This window comes from Saccopteryx bilineata, unplaced genomic scaffold, assembly GCF_036850765.1.
Source record: "Saccopteryx bilineata isolate mSacBil1 unplaced genomic scaffold, mSacBil1_pri_phased_curated manual_scaffold_153, whole genome shotgun sequence".
Taxonomy (NCBI): domain Eukaryota; kingdom Metazoa; phylum Chordata; class Mammalia; order Chiroptera; family Emballonuridae; genus Saccopteryx; species Saccopteryx bilineata.
The window spans coordinates 2,616-21,816 of NW_027095557.1; the positions used below are offsets into that span (position 1 = coordinate 2,616).

Consider the following 19,201-nt stretch of genomic DNA (forward strand, 5'->3'; position numbering starts at 1 on the left):
CATATAGACCAGTGGTCCCCAACCCCCGGGCCACAGACCGGTACTGGTCCGTGGGCCATTTGGTACCGGTCCACAGAGAAAGAATAAATAACTTACGTTATTTCCGTTTTATTTATATTTAAGTCTGAAAGATGTTTTATTTTTTAAAAATGACCAGATTCCCTCTGTTACATCCGTCTAAGACTCACTCTTGACGCTTGTCTCGGTCACGTGATACATTTATCCATCTCACCCTAAAGGCCGGTCCATGAAAATATTTTCTGACATTAAACCGGTCCGTGGCCTAAAAAAGGTTGGGGATCGCTGCTATAGACCACTCCTGCGGAAGTTTAGATGAGAAGGGAAAAGGAAGGTCAGCAGCTAGGCGAGGAGAGTACAAGTAAATCAGAGGTTTTCTAGGATGAGAACCTGACGAATACAATAATGGGCAGAGAAATCTGTTCAAGTTAGAAGATGCCTGGGGTTGCCTACTACTTCCTGGTTTTTAACTGGATGAACTGCTTCCTGACCAACAGTCAGGAATCTAGAATAGAAAGGAGTGGCTACAAATACAAGAAGCTTATTAAATGAGATTCTTCACAGGACAAAGCCCTGCTCACTTCTGCCTTCTAAACCAAGTGCTGCAAACTCAACTATGGGACCAGGACACCAAAGCAATTGCCTCAAGTCTGTGCATGGGAATGAAGCTGCAAGTCAACTACCAGCATGAAGCCAAGAGATACAAAGGGCTGTCCTTGGGTAAATAAGAAATAAATGCTACATACAAGCAGCCAGGGTTCTGCAGAGCAGTGACCAAAGCAAAAGGAAAAACCCAAGTCTTTGCTCTACCACGGACATGGAGTCCAAATTCACTCCGCTCTCTGGATGTCAGAATCCCATCTGAGAACAAATCAGAAACACTCCAGAAGCCTGACCTGTGGTGGTGCAGTGGATAACTGTCAACCAGGGATGCTGAGGGTGCATTTTCACAACCCTGGGCTTGCCTGGTCAAGGCGCATATGAGAAGCAAGTACTATGAGTTGATGCTTCTCCCCCGCACTTCTTTCTCTCTTTCTCTCTCTCCCTCTCTCTCCTCTTTCTTTTTTTTTTTTTTTTTTGCATTTTTCTGAAGCTGGAAACAGGGAGAGACAGTCAGACAGACTCCCGCATGCGCCCGACCGGGATCCACCCGGCACGCCCACTGATTTAAGGTGGAAGTCCTCAGTTTTATGCCGTTTAATAGGATGTTGGCTGATGGTTTATCATATATGGCCTTTATCATGTTGAGATATTTTCCTTCTATACCCATTTTGTTGAGAGTCTTAAACATAAAATTGTGTTGTATTTTATCAAAAGCCTTTTCTGCATCTATTGATAAGATCATGTGGTTTTTGTTCTTTGTTTTGTTGATATGGTGTATTACGTTAACCGTTTTGCGTATGTTGAACCATCCTTGAGATTCTGGGATGAATCCCACTTGATCATGATGTATTATTTTTGTAATATGTTGTTGTATTCGGTTTGCCAGTATTTTGTTTAGTATTTTAGCATCTGTATTCATTAGAGATATTGGTCTGTAGTTTTCTTTCTTTGTGCCATCCTTGCCAGGTTTTGGTATGAGGGTTATGTTGGCCTCATAAAATGTGTTTGGAAGTATTGCTTCTTCTTCAATTTTTTGGAAGACTTTGAGTAGAATAGGAACCAAGTCTTCTTTGAATGTTTGATAGAATTCACTAGTATAACCGTCTGGGCCTGGACTTTTATTTTTGGGGAGATTTTTAATAGTTTTTTCTATTTCCTCCCTGCTGATTGGTCTGTTTAGGCTTTCTGCTTCTTCATGACTCAGTCTAGGAAGGTTGTATTGTTCTAGGAATTTATCCATTTCTTCTAGATTGTTGTATTTGGTGGCATATAATTTTTCATACTATTCTACAATAATTCTTTGTATTTCTATGATGTCTGTGGTGATCTCTCCTCTTTCATTTTGGATTTTATTTATTTGAGTCCTGTGTCTTTTTTCCTTGGTGAGTCTTGCCAAGGGTTTGTCAATTTTGTTGATCTTTTCAAAGAACCAGCTCCTTGTTTTATTGATTTTTTCTATAGTTTTTCTGTTCTCTATTTCATTTATTTCTGCTCTGATTTTTATTATCTCCTTTCTTCGGCTGGTTTTGGGTTGTCTTTGTTCTTCTTTTTCTAGTTCCTTAAGGTGTGAAGTTAAGTGGTTTACTTCGGCTCTCTCTTGTTTGTTCATATAGGCCTGAAGTGATATGAACTTTCCTCTTATTACTGCTTTTGCTGCATCCCAGAGATTCTGATATGTCGTTTTTTCATTTTCATTTGTCTCTATATATCTTTTGATTTCTGCACTTATTTCTTCTTTGACCCATTCATTTTTTAGAAGTATGTTGTTTAGTTTCCACATTTTTGTGGGTTTTTCCCCCTCTTTTTTGCAGTTGAATTCTAGTTTCAAGGCTTTATGATCAGAAAATATGCTTGGTACAATTTCAATTTTTCTAAATTTGCTGATATTGTCTTTGTGGCCCAACATATGGTCAATTCTTGAGAATGTTCCATGTACACTAGAGAAAAATGTATACTCTGTCGCTTTGGGATGAAGTGTCCTGTAGATGTCTATCATATCCAGGTGTTCTAGTATTTCGTTTAAGGCCACTATATCTTTATTGATTCTCTGTTTGGATGACCGATCTAGAGCCGTCAGCGGTGTATTGAGGTCTCCAAGTATGATTGTATTTTTGTTAGTTTTTGTTTTAAGGTCAATAAGTAGCTGTCTTATATATTTTGGTGCTCCTTGGTTTGGTGCATATATATTAAGGATTGTTATGTCTTCTTGATTCAACTTCCCCTTAATCATTATGAAATGACCATTTTTGTCTCTGAGTACTTTTTCTGTCCTGTACTCAGCACTATTAGATATGAGTATTGCTACACCTGCTTTTTTTTGGGTGTTGTTTGCTTGGAGTATTGTTTTTCAGCCTTTCACTTTGAATTTGTTTTTATCCTTGTTGCTTAGATGTGTTTCTTGTAGGCAGCATATAGTTGGATTTTCTTTTTTAATCCATTCTGCTACTCTGTGTCTTTTTATTGGTAAGTTTACTCCATTTACATTTAGTGTAATTATTGACACTTGTGGGTTCCCTACTGCCATTTTATAAATTGCTTTCTGTTAGTTTTGTATCTAGTTTGATTCTTCTCTTTTGTTTTTCTATCATTTGTTTTTGTTTGTTTGTGTTCCATACTTCTTTCCTCTGTTGCTACCTTTTTTAAGTCAAGTGTTTTTGTGGTGGTTTTTTTAAGGGTGGTTACCATTAAGTAATGAAAAGGGTACCTACCATATTCATTGTAGTACCCTATCTTATAAATATTTCTGCACTTCATCATCCTTTGCTACTGTTAATCTCCATCCTCTCCCCCCTTTTTTTCCTTTGTTGTCACAGTTTAAGTTTGGTTTTATTGTGTTCTTGGTGGAGCTGTTACTTGTGGTGTTGTTTTCTTTTGTTCTTTGAATCTGGTTGGAAAACCCCCCTTAGTATTTCCTGGAGTGGGGGCTTTCTGTTGATAAATTCTCTCATCTTTTCTGTATTTGTGAATGTTTTTATATCTCCTTCATACTTGAAGGATAGCTTTGATGGGTATAGTATTCTTGGCTGAAAGTTCCTCTCTTTCAGGGCTTTAAATATTGGGGTCCACTCTCTTCTAGCTTGTAGAGTTTCTGCTGAGAAATCTGATGATAATCTAATAGGCCTTCCTTTATATGTTGTACTCTTCTTTTCCCTGGCTGCCTTGAGAATTTTTTCTTTGTCATTGGTTTGTGTCATCTTTATTATGATGTGCCTTGGAGTGGGTTTGTTGGGGTTAAGAAAACTTGGTGTTCTGTTTGCTTCTTGAATTTGAGGCTTTAGTTCCTTCCACAGGCTTGGGAAGTTCTCGTCTATTATTTGTTTGAGTATATTCTCCATTCCATTTTCTTTCTCTTCTCCCTCTGATATACCTATTATTCTTATGTTATTCTTTCTGATGGAGTCAGACAATTCCTGTAGGGCTTTCTCATTTTTTATTATTTTTGAGTCTCTTTCTTCTTCTCTCTGTTGTGCCTCAAGTTGTTTGTCTTCTATTTCACTAATCCTATCTTCAATCTGGGCTGTTCTGTTAGCTAAGCTTGTTACCTCGTTTTTCAGCTCGTGAATTGAGTTTTTCATTTCTGTTTGATTTGTTTTTATAGTTTCAATTTCCTTGGTAATATATTCTTTGTGTTCATTGAGTTGTTTTCTGATCTCCCTATATTGCCTTTCTGTGTTTTCTTGTATATCTCTGAGTATTTTTAAGATTTCTATTTTAAATTCTCTGTCATTTAGCTCCAAGGCTTCCAATATGTTAAGTCTTTTCTCCATAGATTTTTCCACATCTATTTGTGTTACCTCTCTTTCTTTTGTATCCATAATATTCGATTTCCTCTTTCTTATCGGCATCTGAGGGTGGTCTTATTGATAGCACTAATTAGAATTAATAACGAGTAAAAAGAAAAAAAAAAGGGTATAACACCCCACAAAAAAAAACAGTAATAATTTATTATTTCCCCCTTTTTTTCTCTCTTCTCTTTCCCTCCTCTCCCCTCCTCAGGGAAAGATTGTGCCTATAATGGAGGGCCTGATTTGGGGTGAAGAGTTCAAGGGGCAGAAAAAAAAGAGTAGTGACCTACTAAATGCAAAAAAAAAAAAAAGGAAGAAAATCTTAGACAAGCATAAGATGATTTGCTTGTAAGTGATGGTCACCTAAGAGATATAATGAGAGGGATAAGAAGGAATCAGAAAAAAGGACCAAAAATAATAATAAAGAAGAAAAAATAAAAATAATAAGTAAAAATCTGTTGTATTAAGTGGAGCGAAGACTAAATACAATGGAGACCTTGGGTTGGGAGGACCCAAAATGCCACAAAAATAAACAAACAAGAGAAAAAAAATAAAAACAAAAGCAAAAAGGAGAAATAAAGCCAAAAAAAAGCCTTGAGTCCCAAATTAACTAATTTGTTCGTGATTGAGGATTATATGGGAGGAAAGTAAAATGAGAAAAGAAAAAACGAATAGAAAGGAAAAAATAAGAAAAAGAGAAAAACGAAGGAAGAAATAAAATAGGAGGAGAAAAAAACAAAATAAAGCAAGACAAAAAAACAAAAAAAAAAACAAAAGAGGAGAGAGTGAGAGTTAAGTGTTTTGGAGTATAACCTTAAAGGAGGGTGAGGATGAAGAAGAAAAATAAAATGCAACACTCATGGGTAGTGTAGTTCAAGAAAGGGGAAGCATAAGATGGGCAGAGAATAGAATGACCGAGGTGGAGGAAATAAAGGCAAAAAGATAGAAGAAACAAACAACAACAACAACAACAACAAAAAATTAGTGGATCAAGTTGTAAAGTCTGTGGGTTTTTCTTGATTTTGAGAGGTTAACTTCTTCCTTTTTCTTTTCTCTCCCTCTTTCTAGTCGGTGACTCTGTACCCCAGGCTCTGCCCCTGTGTCACTCTTAGGTAGGGATTTGCAGTTGATGGGATTCTATGGCAATGTCATATAATTGGCTTTAGTCTTGCTGGAAGTAAAGGCTTGTTGGCGTTTGCAGGGTCCAACGATGAGAGAGTTTGCTTTCCTGGATTCTCTCTCCTAGTCCCCCCTTTCTGAATTAGCAGCCTGGTGATCCAGCTATAAGGCTGCAACTGCTTCTGCCTGGGGAGTAAGAGGCTCAAAGAGCTGGGAAATCCCCACTCTATCCCCACTCAGTGCAAGGCTTTGGGAAAGGCTCTGAGAGTCAGGGCCTCCAGTGTAATCAGGCGGGCAAGAGGGGTGCTTTGGGGCATGCGAGCGAATGGGGTGCTCTGGGCATGCCAGTAATTGGGGATGCTCCCTCGCACTGCGCAGCCACTGGGGATGCTCTCATTGCTACAGGAGCTTGCTCTGCGACCGGACCTGCGGTGCAGGGTGTGCGTGCTTGGTTTCTCACAGCACACAGGTGGCAGCTCACAGCACACGGGCTGTTGCTCCCTGAGTGTGGACGGGCAGTTGCACGTGTGGGTTGACTCACCACAGGCACACTCCCTCCTCTGCTTGAATGAACGTCCATGTGGTAGTTAGCTTCCTCACACCCTCAGATCCGTACCTGTCTCTCAGATTCAAGTGATAACAGCCCTTTCACCTTCAGTGTGTGTGGAACTCCAGAATGCTCTGAGGATAAATTTTTCTGTTTCTAGTTGATAAATTTGTTGAGATTTTGGGGAGATCTGTCGTACGTGCTGCTCACGGTGCCATTTCCGTGATGTCACTCTCTTTTTTCTTAGTGAGTCTGTTTTCTTAATTTCGCACCATTCTCACTCAAAACCCAGAATTACGGGCTGTACTGGTCCATGGCAAGTACCCCAACACTTCTTTGCATAATGGATTCCAGATCTCTACATAGGCCAAGAGTCATCAGCTCATTCTTGTAAACATTCTTATTGATTCACAGAAGAGTGGTATGTTATTCTGAATAAGGTCCTTTAAGAACTGGGACAGAATAGTTTCTGTTGACTGCAGCCTAACATGATGTGCTTTTGAGGAGGCCCCTGTGACCACTTATAATAATGCTTCCCAGACTGGTGCGTCAGAGGGTCACTATTCAAAAGGTTCAGACATAACTAGCTAAGGCTGGGCACACCCAATTCTGCCCCTCAGAATTCTCACCACCTGCACCTCTGCATTGAATAAAGTAAACCAAGCCCAATCCTACGCTGAAATGTTTCCTTTAGTTATCATAATAAACCCTTCACAGAGCAAAGTGACAGGAATCTGGGCACACCATCCAGCCCAAAACTGACCATGTGGGTTAAGAGGGTTCTTACCTTGAGTGGGTATCACTTGATAGCTCTGTCTCATGGTGCACTTTCAAGGTGAGCTCCTGTTTGTTAAGTTTGGAAGGGATCTGACAATCACCACACACATTAGCAAAAATTTTCTCTTCCCTTTGATACAAATAATGCTTACTGGCCACTTTTCTGTTCTCCTTGATACAAGTAACATTATATACCTGCCATAGCATTTACAGAGTAACTTTCTCTTCCCTTTTGTAAAAATGACTATTACACCTGTGAGCAAGCTGATTTGAGCGAGCCCAGGGAGACAGGACCATAGGCCATCATCCAGTTTACATTGCTAGCATGATGTTGGAGTTTTGTTGCTGGTGGTCGGGCCAGTCAGTCTCCACTATTGTGGTGTATCTCTCTTTGCTGTGAGACTGAGGATCATGGACACCCATGTCTAGCTTCATACTCCAGATCTAGAGAACACATGGAGGACAACATAAGCCAATTGTTTCTGCATTCAGGAACAGTTCTACATCAGTCATTCTCTGAGTGTCCATTAGGTCTGCCGCCCCTGGAAAGTTCACCAACCTGCGGCTCACTGCCCAGGCAGTGAGGTGGCCAAAATCCTGGGGGCACCAGTGGGAAGGCCACGGGAAGGGGAGGGTGTGAGAATTATCCTCTAATGATCATCAGGAGTTAACTGTTGACAGCGAGCCATAGAGTAGCAACAGGGAAAAATTATGGTGTCAGGAAGAGTGTCCATGACAAAATTCTCATTCACAGCTGCAGTGAATGCAGGACTACAAGGTGTTGTTTAGAATCAGGAAGGTCATACTTGCAGACCTCACTACCTTTAATGTCATGTTTTCTGAGCAGGATGCTAGCAACATCCCAGAAGGATCTCACTTGATGGTTTTGTCCTCGTTCTGAAAGAGAGAACAAGAGATTTTGAAAAGAGATATATAGGCCCCAGAGTAGGTATCTCAGTGTTCCAGCAGGGGGCAACAGTGCCCCAACAGCTCAGCAGAGTGAACTTGCAGTTACAGGGGTAGAGAGGGGCACCACCCCAAACACATCCCTCTTCATCCTTTTCTTACTCTGCCTTTTCAACTGATACTAAGGCATGGCCATTCATATAAAAGTCCTAGGGGCTCTTGCACACTGCAGGGATCTGCTCCAGGAAGGCTACAAAGAACGGCAGGTGGCTCACCATGGAATGTGATAAGAAGTCAGCTGGTGCTGGAACCTTCTGGACTGAATGGTGACATTTTCCACCAAATTTATGAAAACTGGCTATTTATTTTCTCTCTCCTGAAAAATACTATTAAACCCATTCATTAGGATTTTTTTGGTTTTTTTTAATTAAGATGTTCATTTCAGACATTATTTCTCTCAGTTCTCAAATTCCCATTTGACTATTTTGTTTATTATTTAAAGAATATTATTTTCCATCACAGAGAGGATTAATGAAAAAAATATATGACACAAAAATACTGATAACAAGACAGCAAATCCCAGAGAAAGGGGGGAGGGAGTCAGGGGCACTGGGGCAGTGGGGGTAAAAAGGGGGCATGTAGTTTGTGTGGTGAAGGTGTTACATTGAATGGGACACTTGAATTATACTCAACACAGTAAATTTAAATATTTAATAAAAATGAATATAGTTTTCTTTTTCTACAGACATTTCTCATCCTCCACTCATTAGAGTATCCATTCATTTATATCCTCATATGTTAGTCTAATAGCTACATTAAGTCTTTTCTCTGAAATCCAACATCTGGCTCATCTCAGAGTCTGTGTTTTCTCCCAAGCAGCAGTAAAGGGCTGTATAGCACTTACTGTATTCTTGGGAGGTTCATACGGGGCAGTCACAGCTGAGACTGCAGACTTGAATGCACATGTCTGTGCTACAGGAGTTGGAGATAGTGTTGTTCTGCCAGTCCACATCCAGAGCAGGGGCTCTGATGCAGGAACAGAGGGAGGACCTCTACATGTACTAGCTGTGCACAGAGCTTGGCCGCTTTAGAACAAATCAAAGCATAGTTGAGAAGCCTTATATACCCAGTAACACGATGAGAACAAGTATTCCCAGTGGGAAAAACTTCTTGTTCTGAAAAAAATAAAATAAAAATAAAACTTGGATCTTCCTGGCCCAGGGAGAGGACAAGGGTCCATGACACAGACAGCTAAATAACAGGGGATGATTTTCTTCACTGGGAGAAAGACACAATCTTTGGTCAGTCTTCCAGGGCCAGTGGATTGTAAGTCCTTCCTCTAAGCCTTACAAGCTCTGGGAAATAGCATTTTCTGCTGAGAGACATTATAAGAGACCTCTTAAGATGAAGAGTGTTGGAAGAACATTATTTATATTCATCTTGGACAGGAGATTATCTTAATAAAAAGCAAACCCGAAAGCCAGAGTTCTCTGCATGACACACATTCCCATGTCACAGGAGTTGGCATGCCTGATATAATGATCTCGGAATGTGTCAGTTAATCTCTGTGACCAGAAAGGCAGGACTAGTTTCGACCCTCATGACAAACATGAGGAAAACCCACTAGACTCACCAGCTACCAGCTGTGATGGGCAGAGACATATGTCACAGAGATAACAGACAGAAGTCCAAATCTGTAGACTGCTTCAGCAGGGGCTCTGGAAGTGTCAATGGGGAGGGACTTCCTAACAGGTGGGGGGCTCTCCTTACAGGGCAACAGAAAATGATTTGTCCCTCGAGTTGGGACCTTCCTCATAGTCTGTCCCTTCAATACTCAAGGCCCCTGCTTGGAGAGTTCATTTGGAACTGAGATGGGGCTGTGCTGTTTCAGGTTGTCCCTGGGGTCAGCTGTCCCTCAGGCACCCCATAACTACCCATCAGCAATGACTCTGTCCCCTTGAAAATGGCACATCCGGGACATGTGATCTAACAGTGCATGTTCACCTCGCACATTTTGTGTGTCTCTCTGCATGGAAAACATGGCCTATGGCCTCTATGTTATTTCTGACAGTCCTTACTGTGGGGGTGGCTGGCTGTCTCTAAGGGAGGAGGTTGCACCTAATGACAGCGTGTGTCACACAGAGCATGGAGTACCTGGAGGGTGTCTGCAACCCCATGGAGGCAGGTGTGACTCTAGTATAAAAAGGACTGTAGTAGAGACTGTTATGCATCTGTACACTGGTCCTGCTCTCTCAGCCAGTGTCTGGGAATTTGGATTGCCAGAAATTTTCTACTGTTCTTTAACTGGTAAGGACGACTTCCAAACATAAAGTGTACAAACAACATAGTTTATGCTGCTTTCTTGCTAGGAGTTGAAAATGGGATACAAGCCAGGCATAGAGGGCCGGCAGGACCTGTACCCATTACAGTCTTGAACACCAGGTCCCCAATGAGCTTTTCTTCCCAATGACCCTCCACGTGGGCCTGTCCTGGGTGATTCCACAGCAGAGTCCCATGGACATGCTGGATTTTATTTTGTGTACTACCTTCCCGACCTTGGCTGGCTTCTGTGACCAGCCAAACCTTGGCGGGATCTCAGGGACCCCCAACAAACCCGCTGTGGCACAGCAGGTAAAGAAAGAAGGCCACACTGGCCCGGTGGCACACTTCCTCCTGTATTTTCAACTTTAGGTGTTGGAGACACTGTACCTTCCAAACGTTGAAGCACCATTCACAGTGAAATGGGTTTTCACCCACCAACTGAGAGTCCATGGACACGGTCCTTGGACCATTCCCCATGACTCAACAGGACATTTTATAGCAGGCTCTGAGCTACTGTTTTCAAATTACAAAACTAGAACCCAGAATGAAATGGAAACTGCTGCTTGGCCTCCCCTCTTTGGGAATTGCAAGTTATGGTTTTCCATTTTCCACAACTCAATAAGAAAATATCACTAATTGGTCTCCTCATGAAGCTTTCTCTAGAAATGTTTATTATGCAAGAAAAGGTAGTGGCCAATTTGTCATTTGGGGGAGAAGAAGATGTGTGCTTCTTCTGAATGCCTTGGCCAGGAATTGAACGCAGGACATCCACCTGCCAGACTGATGCTCTACCACTAAGCCAACTGCCGGGGCCTGGATCGAACACTTTTAGATTCACTTACTGGAACTCATCTAAAACTGAAAAGGATACACGAATTGACAATTCTGATGCAATTTCATGTTCTGTATCACTAATTGCATAATATTGTGGATGATCACATTGAATTCTCTACCCCAGACAACAGAAAACATTAAGTAGCAGGAAAGCTGGTAAGAATCAGAAATATACTTTCACCCCTGGGGGTCAAGCTCCCACTAAAAGTCACTGACAACATCTTTGTAAACTACAATTCCACCCTGGGTATTGCCTTCTAGAACATTATTAGTATTATTTCCTTCATGCTTGACCAAAGAAGGCAGTGCACAATTTCAAACATGCACATTCCCTGACTACACAGATCAGTGTCTGGTAGTCAGAATGGGGTCAGGTAGAACATGAGAAGCGAATATAAAACCAGCCCCTAAGACAACAGGAGGCAAGTACAGAAACAACTCTCCATAGAAAATGGAGAGAGTTTTTTTTTTTCTGAAGCTGGAAACCGGGGAGAGACAGTCAGACAGACTCCCGCATGCGACCTGACCAGGATCCACCCCGGCACGCCCACAGGGGCTACGCTCTGCCCACCAGGGGGCGATGCTCTGCCCCTCCTGGTGGCGTTACTCTGCCGGACCAGAGCCACTCTAGCACCTGGGGCAGAGGCCAAAGAGCCATCCCCAGCGCCCGGGCCATCTTTGCTTCCGTGGAGCCTTGGCTGTGGGAGGGGAAGAGAGAGACAGAGAGGAAGGAGGGGGTGGGGTGGAGAAGCAAATGGGCACTTCTCCTATGTGCCCTGGCAGGGAATTGAACCCGGGTCCCCCGCACTGCCAGGGCCGACGCTCTACCGACTGAGCAAACTGGCCAGGGCTATGGAGGGAGTTTTCCACTTGGGTCGGTAGAGCAGTGTGACACACTCAAGAGACAACATGCTATCAATGAACAGTGATGTCATATCACAGCCAGGAAAACTGACAAGCATGATGCAGGTTGTTTTGCCTGCTTACAAGGAAGCAGGAAGACTTAGATTTCAAAGACACACTAATTTTCTAAGATTCAAGATGCCATTTAAGCCAAAACTAACTTTGTCTATGCCGGCACTCATGATGTAGTTCCTCTTTTTATTACACTTCAAGGCAAAGGTGGGGCCTTTGTCTGGCCCAAGGTCCTAGCCAGGTGGTTAGTCAAACAACAATAATAAACACATGAACTTCAAAGCCATGCTTGGTCCACTTCATGTTCCTGCACCAGAGCCCCTCTTGTTGGACCCCAAAACAAGGGAGGCTGAGCTTACCATCTTCCATCCATATTCTTGCAAAACTGTCATAAGAACCTGTCACCAACAAAGTCCCATCACTCTGCAGGCTGGAAAGAGACAGCCAAAAGACACAGCTTTGTAGGGGGTGCTTCTGACCCTCCACAGACAACTTATTACCCTAGGGCTAGAATAATTATCCACCAGTACTTGGTGCCCTGTTAAGACTTATCAAACACAGTCCAGGCCAGTTGAATTCATGGTAGAGTATGAGCTTAGTGTGTGGAAGTCCCAGGTTTGCTTCCTGGTCAAGGAAAATAAGAGAAGCACTCATCTGCTTCTCCACCCTGCCCCTTCTCTCTGTTCTTTCTCTCTCATCTCCTCCTGGATCCATGGATTAATTATAAAGAATTGTTCCCACAGCTCTGAGGATGGCTCTATGGCCTCTGCCTCAGGTGCTAAGAACAGCTTGGTTTCGAAGTAATGGTGCAAAGTCCCATATGAGCAGAGGATCATCCCCTAGTGGGCTTGCTTGGTGAATCCTGGTTGGAGCGCATGTGTGAATCTGTCCCTGCCTCCCCTCCTCTCACTGAATTAAAACAAACAAACATAAAAGAGTAACAAAACTTATTAAACCCCATTAGATTCCTGGCATTCTGTATTACCAATAAGATAGGTTCTGTAGGTTTGAAAGGTATAAGTATTCATAGGCACAGAAACGTAAACATAAGTGCTATGTTAAGACAACCATTTAAGTTGCATTTAATACATAAATGATCCTGTTTCAATGAACATACAGATGCAACTTTGGATCAAACACCAGGAAGCTCTCTTGTTCATATCCTGGGAACTCCCAGTAGTTTTTGTGCACATCTTTTAAGTTACAATGTAGGAAGGACCTGGCTGGTTGTCTCAGTAGATAGAGTGTTGGCATAGTGTATGGACATCTTGGGTTTGATTTCAGATCAAGACACACAGGAAAAGCAACCATCTGCTTCTCTTCCCATCCCTCTCCCTTCTTTCTCTCTCTTCCCTTCTCACAGCCAGTGGATTGGCTGGTTTTAGTGTGGCTCTGGGTGCTGAGGATAGATTGGTTGGTCTGAGTGTCAGCCTCAGCCATTAAAAATAGCTCGGCTGATTTGCGCATCAGCCCACACCATGGTCAGCACACCTGGGGCGATGCCCCTGGCAGGTAATGGAACACCTTCTCTGTGAGAGGGCATTCCGCACAAGAGCACGAGTGGGGTACCCATTCCTAGAGCATCCCCAGTCTAATGGAATCACTTGGAATCCAGGAGGTCACTGATGGGGTTCCAGGCACAAGTGAGCACATCAGACTCGTGGTTTTGCTGTATGGATTCTTCATGTTGCAGTCTATCTCCATTGGTTCTGAGTGATTATCTGCCGTAGGCAACAGGGGAACCACATTCTCCAGGCACCTGGGTCTCACAAACAGGTTTTATTTTGTACAACATCACCAGTGATGATTACAACCAAACCATGGCCTGTGTCATTTCCTAAATACGTTATGCTTATTTAAATACAGGGTGGGGCCAAAGCAGATCTACCAGTGAGAAAGCTTATTCTTGTATTATTATTTATTGTCACATTATTTGTTGTATATGAACAACTGTAGACCTAATTTGCCAACCCTCCCCCCACCGTGTGTTATGTTTATTCTGAATTTGACAGAGGGATAGCAACAGTTACTCCTTATATGTAGTTGCCAGAATGAGGGGGACAAAGGTGACAATAGCCAGGTGTCTCCTGCACACAGTCCCCAGGTCCCTGTTCACCTGAAGAGATGCGGCATTTTATCTCAAGCAAACATCTGAAGGAGCACCTTTAGGGAGCTCTGGAGGGTGGAGGCCCCCATGCTCTCAGAAGTCCTGCCACACTCCACACCCACATTCACACATCCTTGTTTCCCTAGGACACATGCATGCACAATGTTTACGTACCTCTACATCTGCATACATTCCTGTGCACATGATGCACACACACACACAAACATGCATGCACACATGCAGTTTTTGAACTCAGAACTTTTAGCAATCTCTGCATGTAGGAGCATTAGAGGAGGTGGAGGCAGGTGCTTGGCTCTCTGAACAATCTGCCCAACACTGTCCAATGGTCACCTAAGGCAGACGTGCCTTCCAGGAACTAGCTGAGACCAAGTCAGACGGCACACACTGTCCTGGTGCCTGCTTGGTTACTTGGAGCTCCACACTTACACCAGGATTTTCCCAAAACCCTCCACCCAGGAGGCTGGGTGCTGACAGGGTCCTGCACTGAGAACACTGTATGCCGGTTGGTGACCACGCAGTATGGGATCCTGCGAGCTCACACGGAGGCACAGCTCCCTTAAACCTGAGGCTGTGTAAGTAAAGAACGCTGTGTCTCAGGATTTTAGAATAAGCCTGGGGTGGGAAGCCTCTCGGGCGGAGGGACACACATGATCGACAGTGACCGGGCACGACTGTGCCGCAGGCGGACCCCGGCGGAGTCTTTGGCACTGGGACGCCATGCGAAACCACCAGAAGCCCTCCCAGGCCCGGGAGGCTGCGCTCACTGACCGTGTGGGCTCCGTTCTCCTCCCCGTTCACCATGGCCTCTCCGTTCTTGCTGGGTTGGGCTGGGGAAGAGCTGCTGCAGTTGCAGTGTTCTCCGCGGTTGCTGTGGCGGCCGGTGCTGCTGCTGTCACCGCTGTGCCACTGCTGCCGCAGCACTGGCCTGCTGCTGAGCGAGCTTCTCCCACAGGGCCTGCTGCTGCGTCTGCAGCACGTCGGGCATCACAGCGTCCATGAGAGACAGGGACTCCGTGGGGCTGCCGTCAAATACCCTGCCATCCTGAGATGAGAGCCACTGGGCAGCCGTCAGTCCTGTCGCTGCTCAGGGGATGTTTGCACCCCAGACAGACCGGGATGGGGAGGACGGCACAGAGCTCATGCAGTGCCAAGGGTGACTGTGGTGGGCTGGGTGCTGGGCATGAGGTTGTGGGAGTGAGCATTGGTGCAGGACAGGTGTGTAATGGCTGTGCTCATCACGGGACCAACACCACACTTGGTGTGTCGCAGACATCAAGCTCTGCCACCTTAATTCATGGAAAAGGTGCTGTCTGATATCCAATTTCTCCCATTGGTGGGTGGAGGAATTGAGCTGTGCCAGGGGACTTTAGCAATGCCTGGAGAAGTTCTGGTTGTCACCACTGAAAAAGGAGATGCTGCTGACATCTACCTGTTGAGTGTAGACCAGGGACACTGCTCACACCCTAGTGTGCACAAGACACCACCCCTCACACAGAATGTTATGGCCCCCAATGTCAAGAGTAACAAGGCTGAAAAAAATGCTCAGATGCCAGGACAAGTGTGGGAGCAACTACCCCTCTTTGCAGGAGGGTGTGTCTTCAGGAACCTCCAGACTGCATAAGGGTGGGGAAAGAGAGAGAGAGAGAGAAAGAGAGAGAGAGAGAGAGAGAGAGAGAGAGAGAGAGAGACCTGCACCATGGAGAGCTGACTGCTAAGACACCTCTCTGTCTCACTGGATAAAATGCACCCTGGGTGCCTTACTTTAGAAATTAGGAATGAGGAAAAGATGCAAGTCCCTGCTAAAGAGGAACTAAATGAACCATCATCCGGACTGGCAGGTGGTCACAATTATGTGGAATAAAGAGGCAGTCTTACAACAATGCAAAACATATAAAAAAAAAAGGAGCAGGTCATCTGTGAGCCACCCTCAAACCCAGTTCCAGCCAATGCTGACTGTCTGGTGAGAATGCCAGACTCCATCACATATTTACACCCCAAAGGGTGACTCCTTTGCAAAGAACAGGAACTGTCCACAGTCATCAAAATACGTCATAGTTTAAACTCTAAAAGCACATGTCTCACGTGTAATGACAGCAAACCTAACCAACATGATCTCCTGTTGTTCTCTGCACAGACAGGAATGGTACAAATGCTGTGCAACATGCAAGGGACAGAAATCAGGGGGCGGAGAAACTGAGTTGCAGCCTCACAAGCACTGAACACTGGCGGATGTATGGGAGAAGGTGGCTCCCGTCTTTGTATCGCTTGTTTGTTTTGTGGAAGAATCCTGGACATCCAAGGTAAGAAAAGAGGAGGCGGCCAAGGTCAGGGAAGAAATCAGCAGGATGTCAAGTGCCTTCCAAAGACGCGGGTTTCTGTAATATGTCACAAAAATACATGTGACAGAACACAGGATCCATTGCTCCTGTGACTCTAAAGCTGAAGAGAAAGTGGAGGAAAATGGGAGGCAGGAGACAGGACAAGAGGAAAGTCTGGGAGGTCTGAGGAGATGGGCTCCAGGCATGTGAGACCCATGGAAGGGGTCACTCAAAGGCAGGAAACTCAGACTTGTGGTGCTGTGAGCACGCAAGGCATCAGCCACATGGGAAGAGTCATGATCGGATACAGGGAAAGCCCAGGGTGCAGCTGTGTGCTGGGTCACAGTGAGAGAAAGCATGGATTACATTAAAAAGACTGGGATGACGATGCCACAAATGGCATAAAGGTCACCAGAGTTCCTGGGCACCTTCTCTGTAGAATGGCAGAGAGGAAAGCCAAAGGCATGGGTGGTGGAGCAGACAGGGTATACTAAAAGAAGCTGTTATAAAGCAAAATTGAAAAAAAAACCATTGGTGTAAAACAAGCCCAACAACACACTGAGCTCAACCTAAAAAGAGAGAGAAGATATTCATGCAAATACACTCCATTTCTAATTTTTAATTTTGGTCCTGTTGTCTTACTGCTTCTACAATGAGCACTTAGAATGCTCTCGAGCACAAGAGTTATCCCCTCTCATCCATGATGCACAAAACAGCTCTTCCTGGGACTTGGCTTGAGGTCTCTTGGGGTCCCTGTGTCACTCACTGGCCAGTGCACAGAAAGCATAGAAGAGCCATCTCCTGTCAATGTCCTCATGCACAGCGACCACCCACACTGAGGCTAATAATGCAGTGTGTGTTTTCAGAGGTAGGGACACATGTGGTGCTGTGATAATCTGTCCACAGCAGGCCAGGCATGTATGTGCAAAACAATACTGTGTAAGGGGTCTCAGAGTCTGCCCCCTGTGTATCCAAAGGAATCCCACCCTTCATCCCATAAAGTACAGACCCTATAGAAGACCCCAGAGCCTTGTGTGCAGGACTAAACCTGTTTGCCTGGCCTTGCAGGTCCCCGGAGCATGGGGAGAAGAGAGGCCAGGTCTCTGCCCCGCCTGGGGGGAGGGGTGCAGGTACCTCATTGATGCTAAACTCGGCCTCCCCATACTGCAGCCCCTTCTGCAGGATGAAGTTGAGCGCGGCTGGCAGCACCAGCGTCCCATTGATGTTTGACTGGGTTATGTGGCTCTTGATGCCGAACATGAAGGCCGAGTGGAAAAATCTTGTGGCACTCCTAATCTCAGATGCACCAGAATAACCAGCTTTCTTCAGTGTAAGGGGGATGTGAGTGGGAACAGTGGGGTGCAGAATCAGGAAACCACCATTTGCACAGGATGGAAAAGTGGTTAGAGAGTAGAGCCAGCTCAGCACTGTTCATAGGCTAAACAGCACAGAGCTTGCTCCCTTTCCTGAAACACCAAGCTAATGGCTGGCTTTCTCTTGGCTCCCTCCACCCCCACACCATTCAAAACCTAGGCTTTGAAATCTCTACACACCCCAGATTTGGCTGTGGTGCACCCAGGGCCTCAGCTGAGAACAGGGGCTGGCAGGTGCCGGCTGAGTGACTCACACAGCCAAGCGTCCTAAAAAGAGGCTATACAGTATTCTGGGCCGGTCAGTGTGGCTAAGCCTTCGTTGCCAAGAAGCTGGGAGTTCTCCCTTGGCTCAGAAATGCTGGCTTTCCCTTCTCCAGCCCTCACAGTCACTGATGGCCTTCACAGCTAGCTACTGGTAAGGGCAATGCCCAGCCAGTCACCAGGTATGCAGTGGTACAGTGCAGGGGATACCCTGGCAAAAGAGTGGGGACGGCTATAGCAGTGCACACAATGCCTGCATCTAGAAGGGAGCAACTGGCCAGGCAGGGAAGCAGGAGCTTCTGGGGGCCCATCAAGGACTGTGGGCAATTTGGAACTTGTACCAACCTTCCTCATAGAGAGAGCTAGCAGCCTCCCATGTCTGGAGTCCAGGCCATGGCAAAAGCCCTTTGAAATCAGTTAACCTGGCTTGTTGGGCCTTAGTACCCATGTTGGGCCTAGTGCAAAGCCACAGGTTCATGGAGCTTTTAATCCCTATAACCCATTGTCAGGGGGGTAGCTTACAGGGGCCTGGGGACCATGTGAGTATCATGAAACCCCTGTGCCTAGCACGCTGGCCTCATGTAGGCTGGGGTTCAAAGAGTCACAGTGTCCCTCAGACATGTGTCAAGTCCTATTTCCCATGGATTGGGCAGGGGAAGAGGGACCAGAGGTTTTGCAGGACACAATGGGTGCCCTTTTTAAGCCATGGTGTGCAGGTGAAGAATACGCTTATCCCAAAAGGCTGGATGCTCTCAGCCTTTGTCAGCATTACCAGTGAGATATGCTTCCATGCTGCTGTTTGCCAGACCCTCACCTGTGAGGTCCCGTGACCCCTCTCTAAATGTGTTTTCTGTGGGCATGTTCCCATTGACCCAGGTTCATCTGATCTTGCGGTGGGCTGCATAGGGCTCTGGAGGGGGGGTCTGCATGGTGCCTCCCACCTGCATATGCTCAGAACACCACCTTCATCAACCAAATAGAAGACGCTTCCACCACCCAAACCTGCAGGCACCCCCGCCTCTCTGATCCAAACACAGGCAGACTTGCAGTTCCCAGAATGCTCACCAGGTGGGGATGATCCCCGGTGATAGGAGGGAGTGGGCCTATCCCAGCAAGCCTAGCCTTCCCCCCTCTTCCTCCCCAGTCCTCCCTTTTCCGTTCCCACTGCCAGATTACCAAGAATATATAAAACTTGTAGTTTGTTTATTTCGCAGAGAGCAAGGCATCCGCTGTTCATGTGACACTTAACTGCACAGGGACCCCTCAGAGGCTCCACCCCAAGGCTCCATTGCCCC

At 45.2% G+C, this 19,201-nt stretch overlaps 1 pseudogene; it reads right to left on the bottom strand.

The window, feature by feature from the left end:
- Positions 1 to 5,761: 5,761 nt before the first annotated feature.
- On the bottom strand, positions 5,762 to 18,217 carry LOC136318402 (F-box-like/WD repeat-containing protein TBL1X; annotated as a pseudogene).
- Positions 18,218 to 19,201: the final 984 nt, after the last annotated feature.